Source organism: Manacus candei, unplaced genomic scaffold, assembly GCF_025592945.1.
Source record: "Manacus candei isolate 608988 ecotype Guabito, Panama unplaced genomic scaffold, ASM2559294v1 h1tg000011l, whole genome shotgun sequence".
Classification (NCBI taxonomy): Eukaryota; Metazoa; Chordata; class Aves; order Passeriformes; family Pipridae; genus Manacus; species Manacus candei.
Genome location: NW_026138059.1, coordinates 27,012,724 through 27,032,046, shown reverse-complemented (window position 1 = coordinate 27,032,046; position 19,323 = coordinate 27,012,724). Strand labels below are relative to the sequence as shown.

The window sequence follows — 19,323 nt, the reverse complement described above, 5'->3', positions numbered from 1 at the left end:
CAGAACTTGGGTGCAGCGCAGAAAGCAGCAGCCTACCTCCCAAGTTAGATATTTTGTCCAGAAGATTTCTGTATAACATAAGCATTAGAGTCTTCTAAACAGCTCTCCCAGACAAGAGCGGCTGCCAAGCCAACACATCAGCAGCCAATGCAAAAAGCTGGAAGCAATCTGTGGAGACAGGGCAGCTCCCTTGAAGCTGGAGACTGATGGCTCTGGCAGCAATGCTGAAAGGATGCTGCAGTTTCTGCTGCAGCAGAGCTCCATGCTTCAATTTGGAGAGAATGGACATTGCAAATGGACACAATAGGAGCTCCTGCAATTATTGAAGGGGTAAAATGACTGAACTATTTAAAAACACTTCTCTCTCTCAAAGTGTTTAAGTTAATAAACGCCACAGCAATTTCAAATAATGGATTCATTAATTTCAAAAATGTTTGTGTGATACCCTGTCAGACCTAATGAAGAACTAAAGTTTTGGAGACAAGTCTATGAGATTCAGTTCTGCTAACTGTGAGCAAGGACTCCTGTCAAACTGCAAGGCAGTTCCTCCATTACACCAAATGCCCCTTCTTGAAGTGACAGCTCACACATTATGTGTACGTATTATTATTACCTCTTAGTAATTAAATACTATCATCTGAGCTGTGCTGGCTAATTTTACCAAGGTATACTCCTGGGACACAGCTGCTGCAGCCCTGACATACACTGCATGTCACCTTGTTAAGTTAGAAACTGCCACAGTTCTCCTGCTGTTACTACAGGAAAACTCTTAAGTATGTTATAGAAAGCAGGGGGAAAAAAAGTACGTTTGGGATTCTGACATTGGGATAAAATACACATGCAATCCAAATTCACCTTGCAGGAACCTCCAAGTTGAAGTATCAATGAACAAAACAAATTTTAGAATAACAAAACTGTTGCAAAATAGTTTTGAACTGAAAAAAAACCATTCAACCTAAAGAGAGATTTATTCCAAGGAAATGGGAGTCAGTAAGACCTGAATGTTGTTTAAAAAAATTTGGTTTCAAAACTGAAAGTTTAATTATCATCTCTCAGCTTGGATCAGTAAGTTCAAAATCAAACTTCCAATGTAAATTTAAATTTTCCAAAACTGAGCAGTTTTAGAAGTGAAGTAATACCATGGCTGCATCTTCAGATTTAACAAAGTGAATCAACTCCCTTTGAATTTTCCCCCACCTGCTGCCCTCACTGTCAAAGCAATTCATCCCTCTGGTAATTCAGGTAAGCTAGAGGGAAGTGTTGCAGGACAACACTTAACATCTCCTCCTCTCCCCTGCAATTCAAAAGAAGGGAATGAAAGTCTTGGTAATGGAAAAACATTCTCTGAATGAAAAGGTTCAATTTTACAAGATTCATCACAAAGTCCCTTATTCATCAGCAGCCTTGGCACTCTTACTCTTCTACCTCACACAGACATTTCTGGAATGTGTTTCAGGCTACTGAGGAGGGAAAAAAAAAAGGTAGTTCAGCAGGAAGCTGCAGAGGCTAAAGAAATGAAGAATCTGAAATCGATCCTGCTCCTGTCCTACAAAGCACAATTTCTGCCAGAAGCATCAAGCAGAGCAGGATTGTCCCCTTGGTGAGTAGAGTTTTCTTTTTACTTTTTCTTCTTTTGTACCTCCACTAACATTGACAAACTATTTACATATGAGAACAATACTTGCAATTTTGCATCAACAGACTTGGAGCTGTTTTCTTATAAGGCACCTGAGATTTTATATGAACTAGATTTGGAGATTGAGAACTACAGATCTGTGTTTTCATCTAGGAAAAGTTCTACTTGAAAAGATTCCTCCCTGCTAGACTGCATGATGGTTTACTAACAGACCTGCTTGGATAAGGATACACAGGAATTCACTTTAGAAGCTGCAGGAGGTTTTACTACCGTTTTTATTGCTCTTGCTTGCTCTGATCCAAAGCTGACAAAAACCCATTAAGAGATTGAAACAAAGTGTGTGGAACCAGCATGAGCAAGAAATGTCTTAACTGAGTACTGGACCTGGCATCCAGGCAACCTTTGCAACAGACTACCAGTCTCCTCTCAAAGAATACCTTCTCTGCACTTCCAGAAGGCAGTTCTGCTCTGGATCAGATGAGGGACAAAAATCTCATTATTTCATTCCCTGGATTTAAACTCCTGTGAATTGACCATCAGTAGTGTAGTGCAAACAAACTTACCCAGAGATCTAACCCCTCGGTATACTACTACAGTGATAAGTATTAAAATGAGGTAACAAAAATCCTGAAACATTGGGTTTTTTTGAGATTTATGTGCAGTGTAAAGTCATGCAACAGAATACAGTAAAAGCAACTGATGTACCAAAAATTATCCTAGTTTTGATGAATGTGTCAATTTTGGAGTGCAACGAGAAACCTAAGGAACTTGTTTGCCCTGAGTTAATATAACACTAAGGAGAAGGAGTTAATATAACACTAAAGCTGCAAAGGAAATCATAGTGAGTGCAGGAACTGCCAGGATTAGTCAACTGTTGTTCCCAATGGTGTGAGCCTGCTCTTGGGTTCCAGGTCACGGCTTCCACACAAAAGTACACTCTTACCTCTCCAGCGCCCTGCCCAGTCACTGCTTGTCCTGTGCACCACACAAGGCATGTCTTCCACAGGGTAGCAAATACACGATGATGTCTTTAAAGTTTACACCACAGCATGCTCTTCTTATGTTTTTTCATGTTTAATTTCCTTTTCAAATAAAAGCTACAGAAAACCAAGTATCCAGCAGCATCCCAGGCTTCTGCATTCCCTCATACTACTTGTCCATGCTAATGATCCACAGGACTCGTATCCAGGGTGTTTAAAACCACAGTATACGCCTCCTCCAGTACTTGAACTACAGGAATAAACTCTGGAAGAAACAGGAATACAAGGCAGTAGAAGCAGACTGGTTAGTGGTGAGGAACAGAGTCGGCTTCTTGCCAAGGACTTACACAAATATACATAAGACATGAGAGGAATGTTGGGAGTCAAGCTTTTTTTTTTCTTTTTTGGAGGGGGGGAAGGAGAGGGAGGTGTTACTGAACAGTGAGAAATTACGTCTAGTGGCTGAGTGCAGCATAAATGAGAACAGGTTTGGCACTTTCTGAAAGGCAGCGTAGATGCTGATAAGACTTAGAGCACCTGTTGTAACTGGTGACCTCAGTATGGGCTGGAGTGGGTTTCTATACCTGTAAACATCATTATGAGTTGTGATTACAAATTATGAACATAAATAATGCAGAATGATTGCACCTGCCTTATTTCTGTGGCTGTAATGTAAAGTCTTGTTCAAAAACAAAGAAAGAAATGCATACATTAACACAGCTGGGTTGATGAAAGGAAACCAAAAGCAAAGACCTGCTGCCTTGTTTGTCTCAAGTTACAAAAACCTTCTTAGAACAATGCAGCAAACTGCTAAAAGATTTTCAGCTTTATTTCTCAAAGACAAGTCACAGGAAAATTTTCCAGGAAATATCCAATGCTGAGGCCCTGAATGTTTATTTCTTTTATTTCAAATTTAGAACAAAGACTTCTAGTCCTTTACCTTTCCACTACCCCTCTCAAACTGTGTTGCATTTAAGCAAAGAAAGTCTGTACTTGTAAGTGGAAAACAGGCTAACATTTGGTTATACCATTTGCATCTGCAAAAGTTAAGCTGTTACCACCATAAAGTCAAAGGCAAACATTTTAAGAGGATACTGTTTCAATTATTATTTTTTTCTTTTCTTCATAAATCAAGCAAGGAATTCCAAAGCAATTCTCATTAAAAATGCCCCTCGGGTTCTCTGAAGACATATGCTGGCATTCCAGTAAGATTTTTACAATTGCAGATTTTGAGGAAAGAAGGGGGGGTGTTTCTCTTGAGAAAAAGTATTTGCTGGGACAGACTGCACAACAATGACAGCAGCAGAGTTTTGGTAAAAGATCTTTGCTTCATCAAAACATACTGGGCTGAATATATTAGTAGGACACATTTGCTGACCCAGATGCTACAAGCTCAGAATCCAGGAATAAGCTTAGTTTATGCAATACACACTTATTTCTGAAGACAGTCCCAGCACTGGGTGAACAACGTTGCCAAAGAAGTTTGAAGAAATATCTGCAAAAGGTCTGCTGCTCTGACCCATTTCACACCATGCCCACTCTGGTTGCACCTTCGGCATGAAATCAGCAAATCTGAAATCGTTTGCCAAGGTTTCAGTCACTTCCAACTCCTTCACATCCAAATACTTCAGATACCAAGTCTTAAGTCACATATAAACCACAAAAACCATACATTCCATGTAGAATTACTTCTTGAGGCAAATGTCTTTCCTACCCCACTCCAGCTCCATCCTTCTCAGCTATGCTTATGCATCGATCAGTCTGTTAAATCAAGCTGTGTACCCATTTTTTGCAGTTTTTATGAATTGTACAGTATATGATCTTGTCTAATGGAACACTGTTTACTGCAAAACTTGCAATGATTTTTCAACCCAAAAGAGATTAAAGTATCCCTCTTAAGCACTACAGACACGGGTGCATGAATTCCTTTTAAGATACAGAACAATCAAACATACATTTACATATGTAACACCAATAAAAAACACTGCAAAGAAACTTAGCAATTCAAGTAATTGGTTCTAGGTGGCCCCGCCCTAGGCAGGGGGTTGGACACGATGACCTCCAGAGGTCCAACCCCAATCACTCTGTCATTCTGTGATACATCTAAAATATATTCAGTGACTTACGCAACACAGATTAATGATTCTTGGTTAAGTGTATCAAGATGAATAAACCAGGTAGCTATGTTAAAAATCAAAAATTTGTAAAAATGTATTCAAACACTTATTCTCATAACTAAAGAAAGACACAACCACCAGATAAACAAGGACCAGACCAGAATGTTCCACACATGTAGCGTTAACCACTTCCCTCCCTCAATTCATCCGGAGCTGTTTAACTATTGAAGAAGAAACAGTACAGCAGCAATGTTCTACTTGTCCTGGTTTTGGCTGGGATAGAGCTAATTTTCTTTGTAGCTGGTTCAATGCTGTGCTTTGGATTCAGCGGGAGAATCGATAACAAACTGATGTTTTGGGTGTGGCTCAGTAGTACTTACTCTAAGTCAAGGACTTTCTGGTGCCTCATGCTCTGCCAGTGAAGAGGGAGCATGGTCAGGACAGCTGACCTGAAATTGGCTACAGGAATATTCCATACCCATAGAGCAGGGGAGAGTTGTCTAGGTGGCTGCCAATCACTGCTTGGGGACAGGCTGGGCATCAGTGGGTAGTGAGCAATTGCACTGTGCATGACTTGTTTTTCTGGAATTTTATTTGATTTTTTTTAATTACTATTATCATTAGTATTATTAGTATTATATTCTACTTTGTTTCAATTATTAAACTTATGTCAACCCATGAGGGGTTCTTTTTACTTTTTTTTTCTCCCATCCTCCTTCCCATCCCAGCAGTGGAGGAAGGAGGAGTGAGCAAGCAGCTGTGTGGTAAGTTAGTTGTGAACTGGGGTTAAACCATGACACTTCTCCATGCAAATCTGAGAATATCCAAACCAATGCAAAGTAAGGCAATTTCTCTGCAGCAAACACAACTAAATCAATGATTTTAGTGGGCACATCAAAGTTCATTTTCCTCATCAACTGTTCATATCCAAGGAGGAAATGCTGTGATACTCAGATCTCTCCTGCACGGTGTTCTTGCTGGTATTTTACGTGATGCAAAATAAACACAGGTAGTCAAGAACGGTGGCACTAGTCTAAAACTCCATGATTCTGCTCCTCTTAGACATTCAGTTTGCCAGTAAGGTTTTTAATGCATTAGCCTAATGAACCTAACTGTGAGTGCCATAACCACGATAAGTACAATAGGGTTATACTTGGATTTGTAATTCATAGTTTTGTTACTGAAGCAAAAAATCAATACAGTTAATGCAAAGAAGATGAATTAAAACTGAAACAAGGTTTATCGCTAAAGCTGCAAAGACAGAACACCGTGGGGATTATCCTATATAGAGAGATAAACTTGGCAATTACTATCTCAATAGTCAGTTTGGTCTTATTTTTTTAAAGTCAGAGAATAACCAGCTTTGGTGTAGCAAATCACACATTAGGGTACTTCATGAACCACGGGAAACACATCCTTTCAAAAAGTCTGAGAAAGTACATGGATGAGACTTACAAAGTACAGAGAGGGAACGCATACATGTCTTATGTCCTGTGTCAGTCTGAAGGTTTTCTGAAGCCATTCCCACTGGAAACTTTGAACAACAGAAATGAACAGCTTAACTTTGCCCCTAGGTAATTAGACAGTATCAGTGGAAAGCAGATGTCTGAAGTAATTAAAAAGTGGGAAAAAGTCATCAAGGATGACAAGTTCTAGACTTGGGGGACCAGACTGGGGACTTGATTCCCCAGTGAAACAGGACTTTGATGTTTAATGCACTCACCATTATCAACAAAACTCAGGGACAGGAAGACTGAGATGCCATGCAGATACTAACATGCTTCGAGTTCTTCTAGAAGAAAGACTATCGTAAGAAACAGTATCTGTAAAAAGTGTTCTTAATCCCCCTATGAAGTATACAACGAGGTCAAGTTGCCCTTTACAGCTGTATTTGTATAGGTGATGTTTGTGAGTGATCTCCAATTAGGTCATGCAGACAATACTTCGGAAGTCCTGATCCTCCTGCCTGACCCCATGGCAGACATGGAGCTGAAGGATCTCTCAGTGGGTTGTGGACACCCTCTGTGCTTTCTTTAATACTTGCTAAATTCTTTGGAAGTTCTGCAGAAAACTCTTCCCCACTCCATGCAGGAGTCCAATGGTGGGAATCTCAGTCAGAAGTCTGACTTATGGTTCCCTACCCCAGGGCTCCTTTGTTCCAATCCATCAAACAGCCTGGTTCTCAAAATGCCCTTCCTCATTTGTACTGGCAGGCTAAGGCCATGCAGAGCAAGTCTTATACCTTCAGCTCAGCATTTAACTCACAAGGAATGCTTCTGTATCAAGCTCAAAATAAACTAAATCATATGTTTCTCTCCTATTCTACTTATATTGCAAACCAGCATCTCAGTTAAGTAATTCTAAAAAGCTACACATTGACACAAAATACTTTCAGACCAAGTAACTGAAGTTAATCTCAGTGCAGGCTACGGCTCGATTAACACAACTCACCTTGAATATCACATTGCTCTTCCATATATCTCTTGAGAATCTTGCCAGCTGTACTAACATTGGAACAACAGAAGAAAATAGGTATCACAAAACCTTGGATCTTGCATCAGGTGACTGTAATAAGTATTGCACAAGGGTGCTTTGATGTTACAAAAGACCTAAGAAAATACCAATGACTCAGGGTGTATTCTTGCTGTGTTTACTCTCTTACTAAATGGCACTTGTCATACACATGCCATCTGCTGCACTGAAATGTGATACCCAACCAGGTAAAATAAAAATTTCCCACATCAGCAGACTCTTTGCACAGATTAAAAGGAACATCACTAATGTAATTTTAGGTGATTAAAGAGTCTACAGTACAGAGATTGCATCTCTTGAAAGCTGCTCCTCTTGCAGAACAGAATCTCAGCTCCCAGTGAAGACTCTGCCCTTATGGCTACACACAAGAAGTCATAGGTTCATCATCCAGAGATATTTGTACTTGTGTCACATACAGAGAGCTGAGAGTGCAAGAGGAACACAAATGACTCCCCCTCACTGCTCCTTTTTCCCCTGCCTTCTCCTGTGTGCTCACAGGCCCTGCAGGAACCCAAAGGAGAAACCTTGTAGTGGAAGCCATCTCTCTGGGAACTGAAGCTGGGTTTAAAGACACTCGGCCTCTCAATGCTTGTGGAGGTTTTCCACAGCTTGCAAGAAAGGAAAATCTGGAAAAGCTTTACTACATAGGCTTACCTACTGCATCTTGGTAAAAGTCAGGGTCCCTTAGTACAAGAAGCTCCTTAGTCAGCCATTGATAGGAACCGTGAAGGATGATGCTTTTTGTTGCACCCATGTCAGTCTCCTTACGTTTCTAATTTGTCTACAGCCAAAATAGATGTTTTGGTCTTATTTCGAGTACTGAAAAGGATTATGCAGTTCAGTGTACCTGCTTTATAGTTAATGAATATTTTGAAATTTCAGCATATCTGAGTCTCCTTCACACATTATGAGAGACCAGCTCGTGCAAGATCATGCTAACACATGGAGAATATTTACATTATCTGCCCACAAAGGCTGCCCAGACCCCAAATGGAAATATGAAGCAAAAAACCACCAAAATTGACAATGGAATAACAGAGAAGGGTAGGGTCATGCTAAAGGGACATCATGTTCCTGGACCATGTTCCCAGAAACAGGTAGGATTTTTCTCCTGGCCTTCTGCTTCCCTATGTTTATGAAGCTTAGCATCCCCATGCCTGTTATATTCCAGTACACTCTTCCAAAAGAGATGCCATTTTCACTTTCACAACATACAAAAAAACCCACCAACAAAAATCTCAAGGAGGTGGCAGTTCCTGTCCAATGAGATAGAAACAGATATTCCTTCATCATCCTTCCTACCAAGGAACACAGTGAACCAATGTTATTTAAAAAAGAGTGCACTGATAAGGACTGGAAGCCTAATAAAACTGGAAGAGCAACCAGAAAAGCCCATGAGCTGATGATGTTGAAGTAAAAAGAGCTGAAAGCAGATATAGAAAAGTATGCCTCAAGACCCAAACATTACTAAAGTTGAAGTGAAAGCAGAAAAAATGAGACTGCAAACTGAGACAGGTAAAACCTAGAAGATAGGACTAGGAAGAAAATCCTGAACATAGAGCTTTTAAAAAGCCTCAGAAGACATGTCACAACCACCAATCTGGTAAAGAGCACTTGGAAAGGCATGGAAGAGGGACATAGATCCTTTTTCACTCTCTCACAAATTCTTTGTTAAAGGTTTGACAAACAACCTTTTGCTATATTCACATCTCTGGGTTCAAAGTGGTGACTCAGCACTCGTTAACCACTGTCAGAACACAACTAGCAAAACAACAAGAGATGTGTAGGGGATGAGGAACAGATCAAAGAAAATCAGATGATTCTCAGAACAAGGATGCAGAGTATGAGGACAAAGGAGAGGACAACAATACAGAACTTTTGGAAGTGGCACAAAATGAAAAGGAATTTTGCATGGGAAAATGAAATGGAAAACAGGTCAAGGACATCTTCATTACCTTAAAACCACAAGAGTGGCCTAATATGGCTAAAACACATGTTAGCATTTCAGTGCAGACAAGATCAAACTTCACTCCTGAACTATGCAGATCCATCTTTGGACGTGCAGCTGCTGCAATGTGCGTATGGAAGTGTTAACAGCACAGTTTTTCTTTGTTGGCACTACAGGACTGAATCATACCTTATCACAGGAGCTGTGTTGCCACACAACCATCTGCTCTCAATAGTGTACAAAACAAAGAGAGAAAACTAAGGAAGAGAAGGACTTACCCTAAGTGCCATTTTCTTACAGTTAGTCTTCCCATTTATTTTTGTCTCAATACAGTGAGGCCAGAACAGAGGGGAAGAAAGAGAAAGCAAACATATTATATATTTGTATTCTTGTTTTCCAGTCCTTCCAGAAAGGCCAGTTTTGTAAACAGAAAGAAAGCTGGGATTTTCTTTATCGTGTTAACTACTCCCATGACTGTAACACACCATGCAGAGTTCACAAGTATCTCTCTGCTGAACATTATCGAAAATGCACTGCAACTTCTTTTGCAACACATGTTATTTTAGTCAGGCTATCTGCTCCTTAAAACACTCAGCCTATTGTTTTAACAGCACAGACCTGCATGCTGAATTATAAAAATTGTACAATATCATATCATCTTGGCTGCAGATTTAATTTCACAGAATACGAAACTTCACTGCAAATCATTGTACAACAAGACAAGGAAATATAAACATTGGTTTCTTTTTCTTTTGGTTTGGTTTTTTCACATTAAGTGTGAGCCTACTACAACTCCCTCAGGGAGGATGTTTTTCATACAAAGCCACATTCTTTGCACCTTATTCACATAAACAATCATTGAATTAAATGAGATCAGCCAGAGAAGCAGGGAAATCAAGTTTTGATTCAGCATTACCAATACAAAATACAACATAAAATTTAAAAAAAAAAAACAAAACAGGATAATAGGCATCCATCTTTAAACTATCTAATAATGCAAAAACTACTTGAAGGTTTTGTTTTTCAGGTCTATCCCTTGAGATTTAATACAGTAAACTAATTATAATTTTGCTACACACAAGTTGTTGATAATTACCTCTTTAAGGGCCATACTGTTATTCGAGTACAAAGCAAGGGAATTTTGTTAAGAGTCATTACTTAAGTATCATTTTATTCTTGATCCTTAAATAAGCAAGGTCTGAGAATCCCACTTACGGAACATAAGGAAAGTGATTTTTTTAATGGTACTTGGTAAAATCTGCTAACTTTTGCATTACAGACACTTTTGCCTGATCCTGTTTTTCTTGAAACACCATATATATTTTAAGCTAAGCTTGAGATATACAAAACCACGAGAAACTTCCCTGTTAGCAGAAGAGTGAATACTCACAATCAAAATTTGAAGCATGAGAACTAATTGACTGAAGGTTAGTTTTTTTTTTCACTAATAAAAAGGACAAACATACAACAGATGCTTGTTGCTATATTAAAATTTAGAAGGTGACTTTATTAATAACAATTGAACTAAGACACTGCCTATATAATTAATGCTTTTCAAAATCCTAGTATTTTGGGGAAGAGGACAAGTATACAGCTCCTGAGAATGACAGAAAAATCCATCATCTCAATGTGAAACACTCTAATACACATTTAATAGTGTGCTGAGAAATTCCATTATAGTGTCACTCTTCTCTGATAACCCTGCCTGGCTTAGCTTACTTGAAAGTGCATTTAGTGTTTTTTCCACCAAGGCGGAGTACCTGTGTGTTTCATGAGAGCTACAGAGGACTGAAATACAGAGCAAGTTCTCCATTCCACTGACACTCTTTATGCCATCTCTGGGAATGACTGAGAACAGGTCCCAGACAAAACTGGCTTTACACTGCAGCCTCCTGAAACACTTTTTTCAGCTTAGTCAAGGAGAGTCTTAATTTCAAATTATGAGGAGAACAAATAAACCTTTAAAAGGTTGTCTTGCTTTTTCTTTCAAATACTGTGCTCAGTTCTCCTGAATGCAACCCTACCTGTTTTCTTGGTGTGCATGTTACCAAAACCAGCTCATCCTATGTAATTATATTCAGACACTTGCTGGATGTACAAAACCACATCTGGTATGTAAACAAATTCATATTATTTTAAAAACTTAAAAGCTGGAAATACATGGATCCAAGGTCTGTATGCTAGATTTTGAATAAAAGGTGCTTCTAGGTTCCATGCCAAGTATTTCACTTTGAGGATTAAAAACAGAAAGAAGAAAAACCTGACAAAATTCTAGTAAATGAAGCAGCAACATCCTCCTCATTTGTATGTCTGCAGTTATAGACATGAAACGCTAAATTCTCTGAAAGAATATGGAACCCAGAAGTTTGGTTTTAAACTTCTTAAACACATGTTGGTGGGCAGAAATAAGGGGAAGAGAGAGGAGGCAGAAGAAAAGTTGGGGTTTGTTTTTTTCAACCTAAATTACTCCTGTAGGGAGACAATAAATCTGGGAATCCTTTTTAAAAATATGACTTTTTTCAGTTAAGAGACTCTGCCAAGGACCAGAGCTTATACCTACAAATTCTGCTTTGATTTACTGATGTGGCATGCTACTTGGTGCAAGTATCCATACCAACCTTTTAATTTTGCCATTCACTTTTCACATTGGGTCCCACCTTGCTACCAGATAAACAAAGCATAAAATTCTCATGGAGAAAGGATGGATCTTTTCCGAATAAGCAAGGCAGGACTAAATATAGAAACAGTCATTCTGGTCTGACAAGTAGGAAGAACGAGAAGTGGAAGTGAGTTACTCTAATCCACCGAGGGTACTCTTTGATCAAAACTAAATCCCAAAGAGAATACTGAAAGTTAAAATTTTATGAAGCAAGCTGAGATGTGATTGCAATGTAGAATAGTTAGAGCTGAATGCTAGTTGTTTGGACAGAAGACAGATGTTTAAATTAAGCTACTTCATATTTGTGGTAAGTTTATACATAGCCTGTTACCACTGTTTCACTGATGTAAAGTTATTCCTCAATAACTCATGTCCAATCCCCAAAGATTCCCCTCACAGGAAGGAAGGCTGCTTTAAAAAAAAAAAGGCCAAACCAAAAAAAACCAACCCCCCCATATTATAAAAACTAGGCAGCTACAGGATAACAGGAAAAGTCCTCATCTAACAGAGAACCAGTTATACAGGAAATAAATGGTTCAAGGTCAGTCTTCACAGGGGAAGGACACAAGCCTAGCAGCTCCATGGCCATCTGCATTAAAATATACTGAGTTCATTATAGCCACCAATGAATCACAGGGGGACAGGGAAAGAAAACAACTGTTAAAATGACTGGCAGAATTCAATACCATTTAAACACAGACTGATATTCGTGGTGTGAAAAAACACCTCAACTTCATATGCATAATGATGGGCTCGGGATGATTCAGAAACGAGATCCTGGATCTACAGTGGACTATTCTTACTAAAGCATCAGCACAGTTAAAAAGCAGGGACAGTGCTAAAAATTATTATTGCAGAACCAAAACCACCTTTATTCAACCATCTAAGAAGTTCAACTGCATCCTGGAAGTTGTCACTCTGCCCTCTCTTCTTGGAAAAGGTTTAGCAAAACTAGAAAAGTTTCAAGGAAGGAGAACATAAGACAACCAAAGGCAACACATAATTAAGTAGAGAAAAATCAGGTTGGAGAACTACTAAAAGGCACCATATTAAACCATCATATTTTGGGCTTAAAGCAAGGGAGAAGAAATAGCTCTTCTTATTAAAAAGCAGTTTTCAAGCTGTGGTTTCCATAGCCTTTCTTCTCTGTTTTTCTCAGTCTGTTTCCCATTCACTCATGTTCCCTCCTCAACTTGACAGAGTTATTGATATGGATGCCCTAAAAGAGTAAAAGGCACTAAGGAGAATATATGTAATTTTTCTCTGCAAATTAAATGGAGTCAACATAACAGAGATGAGAATTAGCCAGGCTGACATGAAAGCATTCACCTACACCACCAAACCAGGCTCAACATATCTGCAGGCATGTGACCTGTTCAGCTCCTGGCCACCTCACAGGAAAAACTGAAAGAAATCTCCCCAGATGGACAGTCCTGCCCTAGTCAGTGAAAAATGCCCAACTCTCCCTGCCTTCAGGTTGTCTGAAATACTATGATTTGTGAAGATGGTCCCACAGAGAAGCAGTTAACTTTAGGCATTCTGTTTTTCTCAAAGGCATCTATGTCACTTGGTAAGTTTTTGAACATTCTTTACATTACTAGAATTTAAATAAATTAGATTTGATGTTGCTTACTTTGAGGCTAGCAGAAACTAAGACAGCTAACATCAATACCCGCTCTCTTGACTGAGGTGTCCTCATTCACCCAAATTCAGTTCTGCTTTATCAGGCACGCTGGTAACTAAGCTACTCATCTGCAGGAGCACCTCCACTTGCAAAGACACCAGAGAGTGAAATGGATGACAGCCTCACCCAGTGCATGCCAGGTCAGGATTTCTTAAATCCTAGCTTCTCCAAACTGATTAAGTGTAATCTTAGAGGGAAAGAAAAGAATCCAACTTGGTAGCTGACTGTTCATTAATAAAATACTGTACTTCAAATTCATGCTTCAGCTTACTCCACACCTGAGTCTGCCATTCATATCAATAGACAAACCTTAGCTGCACTAATGCAGGGCATTCAACAGCTGCTCCATGAGGAAACTAGCACACCTCTGGAAGAAGTCATAACACATCAAAACTGGGGTACCATCTCCCATGCTAAAGCAAAGTTCTATCTGCACAGGGGCTGAAACCATTGGATCCTCTACAACCCCTTTTCGGGGGGAGGCATCTGACATAAAACTGACAAGTCCAGGGACTGGATTTCAGCATGTCTAAGAGAATCTAAACCTGTGAAAGAAGTGGATATTGCAGGGAGCATAACACAGGGGTAGGAAGAAAAACAATTTTCAACTACATCTTGTCTCCGAGCTTTTTCCATGCTACCAAGTCTTTAGGGCAGAGACTCCTGTTTACTGCACAAATAATAAAATGATACAAGTTAAAGCATAACATTTACACTTATTCTAACTATCTTCTGACTCTGACATGAAAAAAAGTTGGTCAGCATCTTCTCTGACATCTGTGGGCAACTCCATCATCCGGCACTCTTCAATGATTAAATGTAACATTGAAGACATACTTCTGCAATTTTGTTACCATAAAAAAAATCTATACGAACTTAATGTGCTTCCATACATGCAAATTTTAGATCTTGGAGGCTACCCAAAGGCTGAAGTTACATCACAGCATAACAAAAGAGAAAGAATGTAAGGACTTAAGACCAATGACACTCTTACTTAGAGAAAGAAATACAAACAAGAGCACATGGAAAGAGCATGGCCTGATTTTCCACAGAAGCTGTGGAAAAAAACATACCTGCAAGAGCTGCTGTAAAGTTTGGAAAAGGCAAACCGATAACAAAGTGCTGTACTTTCAAAATCTGGATTTAAACCAGAACAATAATGTCAATGAAAGACTGCAGATGGCAGGCAGATAATTCCACAGCCAGAAGAAAGACAACCCTCGTGCCCCCATCCCTAAATCCTCTCAAAAGACTTCAGCCAGACATGGTCTAATCACAAAAGTGGTCAGAAAGAAAATGAAGGAAAATTACTCATATGTAAGCTTTACAAAATACTAATGAATTGATTTAAGAAGTGGGCATGCCTTGCAGATATTAGTGCAATTATTTGAGACAGTAGTGAAACGATGAAAAGATCAGATCCTGCCCAAGACTCTGAACCAGCTGCAGTTTCTGCAACTGCTGTACACCCAGACGTCAAACTCTTAATAAAAGTAAAACATACCTAAAATCATTCACTGTGATAACTGTTAAAAAGCTATTTAAATATTGCGCTTATATATAATCATCATGCACTCACGGTGCTTTTTAATTTTATAAAGCTGGCAATTTTCCTCAGTGACTGACCTATCTGAGACAATTCAGGGAATTCTAACTCAGAAGTGTATTGCCTCAATATAAATAGACTAGCAACAGGTCTTGCTAAGATGTCACATTGCAGATGCTATTAAAACCAACAGAAAATATTCCTGACTGACTTAAAGCAATTTGCATCTCAAACTGGAAAAGGAAATTAGCCCACTGCAATGCAGACACAATGAAGATACACACCCTTAAGGAATTAATTTTCATCAAATCCAAATGCATTTTCTATAATGCAAACAAAAACGCTTTTGTCCAACAGCATGCCAGGACATGCACACAAAACCTTTATCTTCAGTGGCTCACTTCACAAAAATGGATGGTGTTTAAGTGGGGAAGGTGGCAAGTCATAAGAGAGAAAGGGAAGGTAAGGGATAGACTGTCACAAGAAGCTTGTTTAAAACCAGGATTTGAAGGAGGTAAAACTTCATGATTTGAAGAGTGCTCCAAATATGCTTTTGATCACAACATAAGATAAAAAAATCTTAGGTTTTTTGGCATAGGGGCAGATAAATTTTTCCTCAGGATTAGGGCAAACCCACTAGGGTGCCCACGCTCAGCACATCACACCCCAGCTACCCCATAGCCCCAGTACACTCCGTCTGGCTGGCATCTACACCAGATGCTTCCATCTATCACTTTCCACAGATGAGCCCAAATCCCATGCCCAATCACAGCCAGCTTCCCCTGTGGCCATGGCTTGCATGAGATGCAGCTAGGATTTGGAGGACCAGCAGCAGATCTGAGGAGTGGGAAGGAGAGAGCCACAGAGGAGCAGGCAGGAAGACATGAGTGCTGGCACTGAGAGAGAGTCTTCCTGTCGATTCTAAGGACCCAGAATTTCATGTCACACATGGCAGAATCACTGACAAAGGTTCAAAAGTAAAACAGTAGAAGAACAAGCCAGCAATCTACAGTCCTGCACCATATAATGAGCTAGATATGCACTTGATATTCGATCAGAAGTACATCACTGAGGCTATCAAGACAACCCTGGACAATTGGATAATGCAAGAATTCAAGCTGATGTACTGTATTGGTTAGGCCATCCAATGTGGCTTCATTTACCACAGCAGGACTGCTTTCACAAGACATCTACCACTTTCAATATACTCGATTAACTATTAGTAGTAATGTGCTACATTTCTTTCAACCTCAAAGTCCTGTGCAGCCCTAATGCTTCATTTATCACACACCTCTCAAAAATGTGTTCTAAATTGACATTTATTAATTTCATTACTGTTTTTTTGATAACACTCGTGATCCTGGTACCAAACAGCATCCTTCCCTGTTTCACTCTCAAGACCTGCACACCTGCAACTGGATCTCAAAGGGTTGTCCAGAAAACAAGAAAAATACTTGTCTGGCCAAACTAGCACCACTTCTGATACAAAGCATCACTGTGTTATGTCATCAAAACCTGTAAAAGGAAGCAGAATATGGAGAACATCCAACACAAATGCATATGAAAGCTACACAACAAATAGGCCTGGAATTCACACGTTTATTCCAACTTTTCCTAACTTTGAAACACCTGCATTCACAAGTCCATCTTCTGAATGGCAGCATGAGGAGTAGAAAAAGTTTAGAAGAGACTAGATGGTAAAATTAATTTAAGAACTTAAAAGTGCTTTAGAAATGGTCGCTGTTATGCCACCCATCCAAACTGATAAGTACTGTTAGACCTGTTATACAGATTTAGTGAGTAAGGGGCAGCAAGATCTTTTTCTTACATCACAAAATGACTCACTGGCAAAGTCAAGCAGAGGTGAAGCTGAAGACAGATGGAGAAATGCAGCTTGAGGCTCAATGGCTCATTACCACACTCTACAAGCACCTGATTAAGATATCATTCATCTAATCTAGTCAAAGAACATCATAAATTTGATAATCTGAACTCCAGAACATGCCACCTGTGACAAGGTCAGGATGCTAAGCCTGGCATTGCAACTACATTGTAGCAGCCAACATTGGAGCCCCATTAGTCCAGACAATTTCTGTTCCCAAAAAAAGAAAACAACTCTGCAAAAAGCTTTAAGAAAGCACCTGGATGATTAGGAGGTTGATCACTTTATTTTTACCCATCATTTACTGATCATTTCATTTCTAGTGTTCAAGGCCAGTCTCCTACATGAGGTTGATAGCATTGTCTGGGTAAGTACTAAGGAGCAGGGGAAAGCGAAAACTTTCCTGAGTACTATCACAAAGCCCCTTTTGAATTTTATTAGTTTATTTTCAAACAAAAAAAACAAGGAGAGAAGCAATGACATTATTGTTACAGAATTCCTATTCCCTCTTGCAGACTAATAGGTCCTCACTGACAAACAGGCACACATCATCAACATACCAGGTGTCTAAATACTTTATATAGCCAACCAACTCTACTTTTGGTACATGCAGTGTATTCAACAAGTGTTTTCTGCTCAGAAATTATTATGAAGGTCTGAATGAGTGTCATTACACCATGTCTTGTGGTCTGCGATGCAACTGAAGATCTTACATGTAATCACAGATCTCCAGAAACACTGTTTTCCAAGTATCTAGAGAATGAAGATTACACAACACTTGGAACTTGAGCCTGCCAAAATAAGTTGTTATAAAACCAGATGCCCAGCCAGACATACCACGTTGAAAGCAAGTAAATAACATTCTCCTCAGAATAAACCTCAGTCCTACTAGAGGATGTGGTCCCTGCCTAACAAACACTGCATAAGAATTTAGGCATGGTTATGTTTTTCCATCTTTGAACAGAGACAGATTTACTGATATTCCCAATACATTGCTCCTTTAACATTGGTAGGACATTCTAAGTTCATTTAAACAACTGTTCCACCTACCAACAAGACACTTTCTACCCCTCTCAGTGTTTTCCCTGTGAACAAAAGCTATCCAGTAGCAGACAACATGTCCTTTTGGTCATGTGCATTGCAGAAATACCAACCATGAACCTAAAGAATCACTTACCACATAATTATAAAAATATGAAGATCTCAATTATGTCTTTAAAGAAAAAAAAAACCAGAGCGCTGTCTACAGCTTATGCGGTAATGCACACAACACCCCAGGGCATGATAAGCCCTTTATTAATGTTCGCAATAAAATGAACACTGCAGAACAATTACATGCCGTAGCCATGGATTTTCATAATCAGAGAGCTCTACCAGCAGCCAGTGTGTACTCACAAGGCGTTGAGACCTCAGGGACGGCTGATGTTTGCAGTAAACTAGTGGAAATATTTCCAGTGGAGTTTTCAGGTGATGTCAACAACAGGAAGAATTACTTCGAGCCAGCTTTCCATTTCTCATTAGACTCGGCCTTAAAAGTTGGAACAAGTGCGTTAAGGCTCCTCGTCTATACTCCCAAATCTGCAATTGAACCCCTACGTCGACACAGGCTACTGCACTTACGGGACAGCCCGGAGGGTTCGTGTCTGCCCGAGGCGGGGGTCCCTCCTCGGACCCTGCTCCGGGCCGGAATACGGGAACACTTTCTCTACTCGGGCGCTGGACACTGGCTTCGCCGGGCCCGTCCCCAGCTCAGCCCGCCACCTCCGCCATCACCTGTGCGTCCCCCGCCACCCGCGCCCCCGCCCGCCCCGCCGCAGCCACCCCAACCCCGGCGGGCGGGCGCGGGCTGGCGCCCCGCTCACCTGCGCTCCCCCGCAGCACACTGACCCGCCGGGCGCGGCGGGCACGGACACGGCGGGCACGGACACGGCGCTGCCGCTTCCAGCGGCGCCTCCGCCGCCGCGCTGGGGCTGCCCCGGAGGTGGCGCCGCCGCCGCCGTGCCCGCTGCGAGGGCGACACCGAGCGGCAGCGGCGGGCGGGCAGCGCCCCCTCCGCCCGGGCCGCCTCCCGCCGGCGAGGGGCCGAGCCGGGACCGACGTCCGCCCCCACGCCCCGGCCAGGAACGCCGAGCTCCGTCCGTAGCCAGGCTCAGCACGGGCCGGACGCGCTCCTGAACCGAAGCTCCTCTGCAACTTAATTATGGAAGCTCGTAACAGTTTGCGTAGGAGCAGAAGCGCTACAGAACGACGGAATCACAGAATCGGTCAGGTTGGAAGGGGCTACAGTGGGTCATCTGGTCCAACCTCCCTGCAGGGTCGTCCTAGAGCACATTGCACAG

At 40.7% G+C, this 19,323-nt stretch overlaps 1 protein-coding gene across 6 annotated transcripts in view; it reads right to left on the bottom strand.

Annotated features, from left to right (window-relative positions):
- ANKRD6 (ankyrin repeat domain 6) overlaps positions 1 to 19,076 on the bottom strand; it is a 91,398-nt gene extending 72,322 nt beyond the window's left edge. The window contains exons 1-2 of one of the 6 annotated variants that reach the window (XM_051777787.1): positions 18,847 to 19,076; positions 18,380 to 18,512 (exon numbers count right to left, since the gene is read on the bottom strand). The gene's annotated coding sequence lies outside the window, so the exon portion shown is untranslated. Of the gene's footprint in view, positions 1 to 2,579; positions 4,685 to 9,491; positions 9,511 to 18,379; positions 18,513 to 18,604; positions 18,790 to 18,846 lie in introns of those variants that run through there. The other 5 variants (XM_051777784.1, XM_051777785.1, XM_051777786.1 and 2 more) reach the window with 5 other exon arrangements.
- Positions 19,077 to 19,323: the final 247 nt, after the last annotated feature.